At 43.0% G+C, this 9,781-nt stretch overlaps 1 pseudogene; it reads left to right on the top strand.

Annotated features, from left to right (window-relative positions):
- Positions 1–9,781, top strand: part of LOC112068389 (cytoplasmic dynein 1 intermediate chain 1-like) — a 104,800-nt pseudogene that overhangs the window by 3,610 nt on the left and 91,409 nt on the right.

Raw genomic sequence — 9,781 nt, 5'->3', positions numbered from 1 at the left:
GAGGATTAATGAAGTATGAGAATGAGTAGAGAGAGTAATGGGTAGGAGAGGAAGTAGAGAATAGATAACAGAATGAAAACAAGTTAAGAAGTAAGGGACAAAGAAAGTGGTGAGAGTCGAGAGAGAAAACTATTCAAGGTCTCGATGATGAACTGCTACGAGCTGTGCACACTATTAGCTAACCCTTTCACACCGGTCACATCCATACTGTTTTATTAACTTTTTTGCTCTGTTTGAAACCAGGATTTCTACTTGACATCGTATCTGCACATCTATCACTTCATGTTCATTTCGTAATATAATTAGCTTGCGTCACTTGCATAGTTATTTCTTACTCCTTCTCCCTTTGCAACACTGTATAACGATTTTCTATGTGTTATTGCTTTACTTTGTTTATTCTATGTGTAATCTGTTTTTTTTGGCACCACTGCTTGTTTATTGGCCAGTCGCATTGTAATGGAACTTGTTCTCAACTAGCCTACCTGATTAAATAAGGTGAATAAAATAAAACATCCGATCTGCATGCAAATGTTACTAAATACTTCATGGACGGAAGCATATTTGCAGAGAGAGGAAAGAAGAGAGGAACCCTCCTGGCCAAAATTATATATGACAGATATTCCTAGATACACGCCTAAAGATTCGAAAAATCAATTTGATTACTCTATCTAATTTGGAGGGAAATATGATGTGCCATCACAGCGCAGATTTGTAACTGTTGTCCAGAAAAAGGGCAACCAGTAAAACACATTAATGACCATATTTATTTTCCTTTTTACTTTAACTTTTGGATCTTTACAAAAATGTATATAGACAATACGACATTAACATTTCTTTCTTCTTTTGCCTTGTGTAGTGTTATAGTTACTGTTCACCTTTTATTGTTTATTTCACTTGCTTTGGCATATCACATATGTTTCCTTTGCTAAATTCGCACTTGAATTGAAGTGAGAGGTAACGAGCGATCACACGCGTCAAGCGAGCCACTGTTGAAGATCTGGAAAGACATGACTGAATTGAGGAACACTGCCTGAGTCTCTTGGTCCTGCAAGCCAAAGGACAGAGCCTCAGAGCCCTAATAGAACCTGGTCGTCTCATAACAGGCTCCTAACATAGTACATTAGACAGAGCTAGAGCAATAGCAGAGCCCAACAAGAGCCATAGCACCATAGTGAGCCCCAACAGAGCCCAGGCAGAGCCCAGGCAGAGCCTCTAACGTAGCTCGAGACGCCTAGGCAGAGCCCTCTTAAAAGTTGCCCTAGCAGAAACCCTAACAAGGCCTAAACAGAGCCCTGAGAGCAGAACCTAGTAGAGTGCACCTATACAGAGCGCTAGCAGAGCCCGACAGGCCTCGTAACAGATCTAATTACCCTAGCAGAGCTCGCCTAACAAGCCCTAACGACAGAGGCTAACAGTACCTAGCAGGCCTAACAGAGCAGGCACATCAATAGTTCGAAATAGCACTAGTATTTGTTGCAGAGCAGAGACCTACATACCTTAGCAGAGCCCTAACAGAGCCCTAACAGGCAAGAGCTCCCGATAAGGTACCTATTTAGATGACCCTAACAGAGCTGAGGCCTATACATATTACCCCATCGTCTCAGAATCTCTTATACATTATAGTTACCATACGCTAGCGCACTGACAAAGCCTAAAACGATAGATCAGAACGTAGCAATAAGCCCTACGTCAGTCGCCAGGGCAGATCTACTAGCACGACTGCATGATGATCAAGGCCCACAGAGCCCTGCACATGGCTACTCTAGCAGACTTAGCACCTAAGCTAGAGACCCTTCTAGAGCGCAGCGTCCGCTCACTATCTTAGCGCGATGCTACAGTATCTCTAGCAGAGCAGTACTGCTATAAAGAGCTAGTGATAAGCAAGCGAAGCCTGTTCAGATTACCCTAGCATCACGAATAGTCAACAGCTAAGGCCCTGGCACCCGGCGCGCTGGAGATGTGTTGGATTTGATCATCTGAAGTATATGCTTGTTACTTTACTGCTCTGCTCTTTAAATTCATTGTGTTATTCTTATCATCTCTTACTTTTGTTTGTTGTGTGCTATTGTGTTATAGTGTAAAAGTGTCAGTATATTGGTTAGGTCTTATATTATTCCGCAGTTCCTTCACTAGTAAGAGTCTAATCTTGTACTGGGCGCATGTGACAATACAATTTGATTTGATAAAGGCATGTGAGTGTTGCGTCACCTCTAGAGTGGGAGAGAGAGAAAAGAAATGGGCCTGTGTTTCGGGGTTTAACTGGAATCAGACATTTGTCGACATTAATATCCATCGGATTGTGGGAAATACAATTAGAAGGAAACGCTCTGTTTGTAAAAGACCCCGCGAGCGAGAAACAGAACTTCTTCTCCGCGACTCTAATCTAGCGTCCTTGCTCACCGTCTCAGCGCAGAATAACAGCGAAGGTTGGGACCATGGCACAGCCGGTTGTGGAGATTGACTCCTCTCTCTCTCTTTCTCTGTCATTTAATATTTTATTTCGTTCTTCTTCTGTTCTTATATTCATTTCACACATCGTGTATGTTAGAGAATAGCCATCCCAGGGCTAACTCCTAATGATACACAAGGAAGCTGGGAGGGTCCATTTTGTTATCTTTCTTTCCTTTTTTTGATATAATTTCCCAGCACACATTTTCCAAACAGTGTCACTCACTTACCAAATTTTACCCTTCCTGAGAAGAGCAATGTGTGTGTGTCAAAGCAAGAGGCATGCAGGGTTAGACTGTCATACTGTATGGTACATTATCAGTTTATATCTAACGGGGGATTTACGGTCATTCCTCACCTGAATGTAGTCTATGGACCAAGAGAAACAGTCACCCTGAATAAAACGGAATTAATCTAGTAGCTAATACTGTAGTGACATTTGCCTTATGTAAGTAGTGGTGTCACTAAATTTCAAAAGACGGCATTGCCTCACTCTGTGTCAATGGCTGGTGATTTAGTAGAAGGTTTTATTCACGCTTAGAGTGTTTGAGTTTTTCTAACTGTGCACACGTTATGCTCAGACTCTTGCGATCGATTCAGTGACCTTCACCAGCATAACTTATCGAGTCGAGTAACTGATACAAGCATTATATGGCCATTCTCTCTCTCACAAATACGTCAACCTAAGATTGTACTGTGGTTCATGGTGCCTAGGAGCGGTCTCGAGTAGTCCTATCGAGTTTCAGGAGTATGTGCTTGCAGATGGAGATGTATGTATTCTCTTCTTCTCTAATCACACATGCTTGCAGAGCTGGGCTTCTGTGACACTTTCAGTTTCCCATGCACCTCTCATTTGTTGCAGTTGCCATAGACTACCTACAAGTAATGGTAGCTAACTTGACCCTCACAGCGCCGCGCATGACCTTACTTCAATCTTTCGCGTCTCCTAGTAACCAGCTCATGTAGGACAACAGCACTAGATGAAGACTTGCTAGAGCAAGCACTGCAACACCCGTGGTTAGAGTAGAGGCGGTGTCATTGGTGGTCAGTCCTTGCGATCATAGGCGTTTGTCTATGATCTGAGAGTGGTTATAGTATTTCGTCCAGCACCGAGTCTCTAGCCGCTCAGGCTATTTTTACCTGACCATACGGTGGGTGTGAGGTAAGAGTTATTGCCTCTGATTGTCTTCTTCCTAACTGAGATGTATGTTGACATCTAGTCTGAATGAGCTATTGTTGGAGCATTTACTGTTAACTTTGCATCAGCACTCTCTTTGAAATACTAAGCATGCTTATCACGACTGTGCACAGAATAGCTCAGACTGCACATTACATCGCAATTATATGTGTGATAGTTCTCTTATGGTATCATGATATGGTTTGCATGTGGCGAGAATAATCTTCGTGACATTTGAACCAGTAATCCACAATTTGACGACACCACTACACTAACTATGATATTTAACGCTTATGTAATTAGAAGTAGACCATTGTTTGGATCTAACAGCTGTTCTACTCCCTTTTCTAGACTGAACCAACATTAGTGGAGCAACACCACTTGTAAAGAAAAAATGACTCCTAGTCAATTTCTTTCTGCTGACGAAGGCATTTTTACGTTGCAAGATGTATTAGCTAGCTAGTATATTTCCTCGATTAACTAGCCATATCTTAGCCAGCACCTTTTGTGATATCTCCTCTTCTTCGCTCTGCTAATATGTGAGGTAAGTGTAATACAATATACTTTTAAATCATTTTCTCACAACGTCACAACCCAATTTCTACAGAACTCCTACTGGCGACACTGGTGTGTGTTGCTAACATTAGCTAACATATGTTGTTTTACACTTTGTTGCTTGTGTTTCGAGAATGTGAAAGTTGTAGCTTGTGATAGAGTCTTTGAGTTTTATGATCTTCCATGTGTGTGTGAGTGATGTAGTGTGTTTGTGCTTCTCGATGACCTGCAGTGACAATGTTGATTAGAGTAAAGTGTCATGAATCACTCGACAGGCAGCCTTTGTCACCGTAGTATGTGCTTTCTGGTAGATGTGAGTTGTTGTATGTGCGTGGATTTGTGGCGTGTGTGTGTATTCGATAGTCTCAGTGTCTTGATCTGACATATGTAACCTTGTGTCTTTCTTGTGTGTGTGTGGATTTTTTGCTGTATGGAATGTCGTTCTTCGAAAGCTACTTGCAATTCGTTGAAATTGTTGTGTGTTGTGTCTGTGTTGTATTTGAGTTTATGTATGTCTAATTTAATCTTTATTGATGCTATGGTATGAGTACTACTATGGTTGTAGTAAATACAAACAAGAGTTCAAGCAGGCACTGCGACACTCGGAAGTGACTCCCTTTTCGTCTGTCGCTAGGTGTCGCTTATATTTACATTGAGCCGTTGCTGGTAATTTGGGAGAGTTGTTTTCTGAAGACAATCATAGTTTTCATATGATTTGTGATAGCTAGCTCTTGTTCGTTATCTTCTTCCTCTCTCATCATTGTCTGTGGTGAGCGGTCTCTCTCTCCCTAACTATCCCTCAGGTAGCTATATTAGCTGCTCAATGCCTCTTTCTCTACAATCACTATCGTTATCAAGACACGTTACCTATCTAAACCTACCACACTACAGGAATAGGTCAGACCATTGATTTCTCGAAGTAGACCGGCAGATCGTCCGCTTAGATTACGAGATACTCGTCGGCAGGATACACAGACACATTAATAATAATATTTTCCATGTGAGTGGTCTGGGAAACGAGACCTCGAGAGGGGTATTCGTCATGCATTCTCTTAAATCAGTACAGCTACATTGCTTTATGTCCATCTGTTGACACAACCGCAGAACGGCTTAGTATACAAACGTAAACTATTCCATAGTGTGCTGTCTAGTGCCTGATAGACTCCTGAACCGCCTGTGAATACTCCTTGCTTCATTCGATATAATTTCTCACTTCCATTTATATCTGATTTATCATTGTCTGCGTGTGCATTTGATTGCATTCACTGTGCCTAACTCACCGAGTGAGTGAGACATATAGAAATTGTAGTGCTGATACGCTATCCTGATACATTAGAGCTGGCAGCATCCACTGGAACCTTTCCTCATTCGCTGCGAATGTGGCGCACTGTCTTTGTGTTGCATGGCCGAAAAGCTCCTATGTGGTGCCTGTTGCTACAATGACAATCATTTCAGTGCATGCACATCCTATGTTAAGCGTTTGTGGTCGCAGGAGGTTACTAAACAGGCTTACGGTTCGCGAGAAGCTACATATATGTCAGGTAGTTCCATTTCCTCACAATTCGGTATGTATCCGGCTGCCAGTTTATATTATGCCTCGAATAAAACTCGACACGAGATCATCTTCTACTCATATTGGTCATAAACTTTATCTCGGGTCAGTATTGCAGCGATATCTAAAAAAGGTGTTTAGTGAAATTCTGAGAGATTCTATTTATTATTATTTGTGGATGTCTTGTTAGTGACAGCTAATAAAATAACACAAATTCATTATTTTCCCGACAATTATTATTGCTTGGTTAATGAATAATATTAGGAACCAGTTATATCAAAGACCAATCAACGGATATCTCACTCTCATCGTGTATTCCCTCGTAGCAGTAAGAACAGTTTTAGTCATATCAACGTCATAACAGTCAGACTACATTATGGTAACTAATACTTTGTAGACAGGACTGTACGATGGCATGTGCGATTACGTGTTGGATAGACCTGTCCTGGAGTGATTCTACTGGCGACTCAGTGACAAACTCAACAATAAAATTTTATCAACATAGATAGTGATTGCCATTAATTAAGATTGTGATGGAGAACTTGTAGGCTGTGTAGATCAACGCACATAGCCATTCACAACTTAGGCGGGACTACGTTGTCGCGCGCAAACGCATCCTCGTGTGTAGTCGGTACTGTAAGGAAGGCACCGTATAGGGTCGCGTGATGTCTCTTCACACAACACGGTAGGCTGTGGGCTGGAACGAGCAGTCGGTTTGAGAGGTGCTTTAGACATATTGAACTAGACAGAGAGAGACGCTCCTCGGCGTAGCCAACGATATACAACAAGACTCAGTGTATGAGAAGCCCAGTGGGACATCTGAGTGCGAGGTGGCCGGAGAAGCAGTTTGGCAAGCATGGTGTTGAGATGTCAGATGAGCTGATAACTGAGTAGACAATTGAGTTAATAGTAGAGAACTAGCGAAATACAGAGAGAATAGTTATGTATAGAGGTGGTCGAGGAGGAGAGAGTAGGTGAGCAGAGGAAAGAAGGGCAGACGAACCCGCATGGTGCTGTAGTATCAGATAAAGAAGCTCTGAGGCAGGGATAGGAGAGTGGAATTACGAGTCATCCACTGTAGCTGAGAAAGTGATGATGTGAGATGGTGATAGGATAGGAAACATGGCATTCTGTTGTGAGATCTACGCATGAAAAAATATCATATATTTATACACTATATTTAATATTACTGCACAGATAGTTTTTGTTCTTCGTGGTGTCGGGAGTGAACCTAACAGACCACCTACACCTCTGTCCAAAACACACACACCACGGGTACTTGCGGTGTAGGGTGAAGTTACACCTAAATGCTTTGGGTCAGTTTAGCATTTTCCCACTATTGATAAGGTTAGGATTGGGGAGGGGAAGCTGATCCTATAACTGACATAGGGGAACTTCACCCCAAAGCAGTCCTTCCTGAAGGGGACCAGTCCAGACAGGTGAATGACTCGATGTTTGGACCGTGATGTCATAGACACCAACTACTGAGGGACATGACCTGCCTGTGTAATTCCTGTGGCCAATAGAAACAGGGGTCAAGGTCACTGGGTGATGTCATTGTAAGTGAGGTCAATGGGGTTTTGAGAGTGATGTACTCATGAGAAGGGCATATGTTTGAAAGAAACAAATGAGGAGTCACTCCTGATGACACCAAAGGCATTACTCCATGAGGCCATTAGCAGCCCATAGGAATGGATACACACAACATTTCCTTCTACAGACCTCAACAGATAGCAACACATGCATACACCACCATGTTTCCTCTATAGACCTCACAACAGATAGGAGCACACACATGCATACACACCATGTTCCTTCTCAGACTCACAACAGATAGACACAACATGCATAGCCACACCATGTTCTCTCTAACTAAACAGATAGCACACTAGCACACACACTCACCAACTACCCTTAACCTGAAAACACACTCAATTCTTACCCCTCCTAGTCATCATGGTCTCGATCCGCTGTAGTCGAAGAAGATGTCTGAGTCCTGGGCCAGGGCTCTCTCCATCACCCTGATGCTGCAGTCAAAGAAACTGAGGAACTCCTCTGATTTGAGGATCTGCTGCTTCTCTTCCTCTGTCAGCTCCCTGCAGGGTAGCCTGACACACAACGCACAGACATGAATACATACGCATGCAGCAACAGTATGCACAAGTCACGCACGACACACACACACACACACACAGCATAATACATACGCATGCAGGCAACAGACATACAGTATGCACAAGTACGCACGAGTACACACACACACACAGGAAGAGCGACAAGTAAAGAAAGTCAACAATAGGTAAACAATATGCAGAGACACACAACCCAACACAGCCATCTGTGGTAGCCTGAGTCACAAATAAATAAACACACAACACTCACACTCTTGAAATATAAATACACACTTGTCAGCCAAACACCACCCATTCCCAAACACTGCCTAACTGGACTAAATACACTACAGTGAGTGTATACCCAAATAAACATATTCAAACTCCACAAACAAAAGACAACAGTCTGGTTGCAATATATTCTGTCGATACTTATTTAACAACTACAATAGTTCTAGATCATTACACCAAATCACTGAGTCACTTCCATCAAGGAGAGTAAAGTCTTCGATAAAAAACTACCTCATACTCATAGTAGTAAATTACCAGCTGCAAATAATTCACTTGGTAATAAGAATAACAAAGTCCTCTCCTCCTCCTCCTTCCTCTCTCCTCCTCCTCCTCCTCCTCCTCCTCTCCTCTCTCTCCTTCATAATGGCGGGCCTGTGAAGGGTATTTGGTGAGTGTGTGTGCTTGCATGTGTGTGTCTATCTGTTGTGAGGTCTATAGAAGGAACATGGTGTGTGTATGCATGTGTGTGTCTATCTGTTGTGAGGTCTGTAGAAGGAACATGGTGTGTGTATGCATGCCTATGGGGCTGCTAATGGCCTCATGGAGTAATGCCTTTRGTGTCAATCAGGACGTGACTCCTCATTGTTCTTCAAACATATGCCCTTCTCATGATGTCATCATCCTCTCAAAACCCCATTTGACCTCACTTACAATGACATCACCCAGTGACCTCTGACCCCTGTTTMTATTGGCCACAGGAATTACAAGGCGGGTCCAGTCTGTCCCTCAGTAGGTTGTTCTATGACAATCACTGGTCCAAACATCGAGTCATCACCTGTCTGGACTGGTCCCCTCAGGTAAGGACTGCTTTGGGGTGAAGTTTCCCCTATGTACAGTTATAGGATCAGCTTCCCCTCCCCAATCCTAACCTTATCAATAGTGGGGAAAATGCTAAACTGACCCAAGAATAGCATTTAGGTGTAACTTCACCCTACACCGCAAGTACCCGTGTGTGTGTTTTGGACAGAGGGTGTATGTGTCTGTGTGTGTCATCACTGACTCGACAATCATTGTATTTTAGCTTCTGTCCTCTCCATCCTCTTCCTCCTCTCCACCCTCTTCCTCCTCTCCACCCTCTTCCTCCTCTCCACCCTCCTCCCCCTCTCCACCCTCTTCCTCCTCTCCACCCTCTTCCTCCTCCCCTGATCCTCCTTTAATTTTCCGTCTTTCCTTCCGCTCCTCTATCTCCATTTTATTTGATCTTGTCCACTCTCTTTTTCCTTCCGCTCCTCTATCTCTTCATTTTATTTGATCTTGTACCCTCTCTTTTTCCTCCCCTTCCTCTTCCTTCCCAGTACCCAGAGCTGTTGGTGGCGTCCTACAACAACAACGAGGATGCTCCTCACGAGCCTGACGGTGTAGCTCTGGTCTGGAACATGAAGTTTAACAAGAACCACACCTGAGTATGTCCTTCCACTGCACAGGTAAAAATCACTCCCAGGACAGGTCTATAAATCTGGTTGAGTACAGGGCCTGTATTCACAAAGTTGTCTGATCTAGGTTGATATGACCTTAAACTGTTCCCCGAGGGATACAGATATGGATTCGTGTGAGATATGTCTATATATTTAACAACAGTCTGATTTAGAATGTCTTGTTTTGGGTCTCAACAGAGCCAAAAATAAAAACGTTTTCAAAGCACCTTGT

Source organism: Salvelinus sp. IW2-2015, unplaced genomic scaffold (genome assembly GCF_002910315.2).
Source record: "Salvelinus sp. IW2-2015 unplaced genomic scaffold, ASM291031v2 Un_scaffold495, whole genome shotgun sequence".
Classification (NCBI taxonomy): Eukaryota; Metazoa; Chordata; class Actinopteri; order Salmoniformes; family Salmonidae; genus Salvelinus; species Salvelinus sp. IW2-2015.
This window is presented reverse-complemented; position numbering and strand designations above follow the sequence as displayed.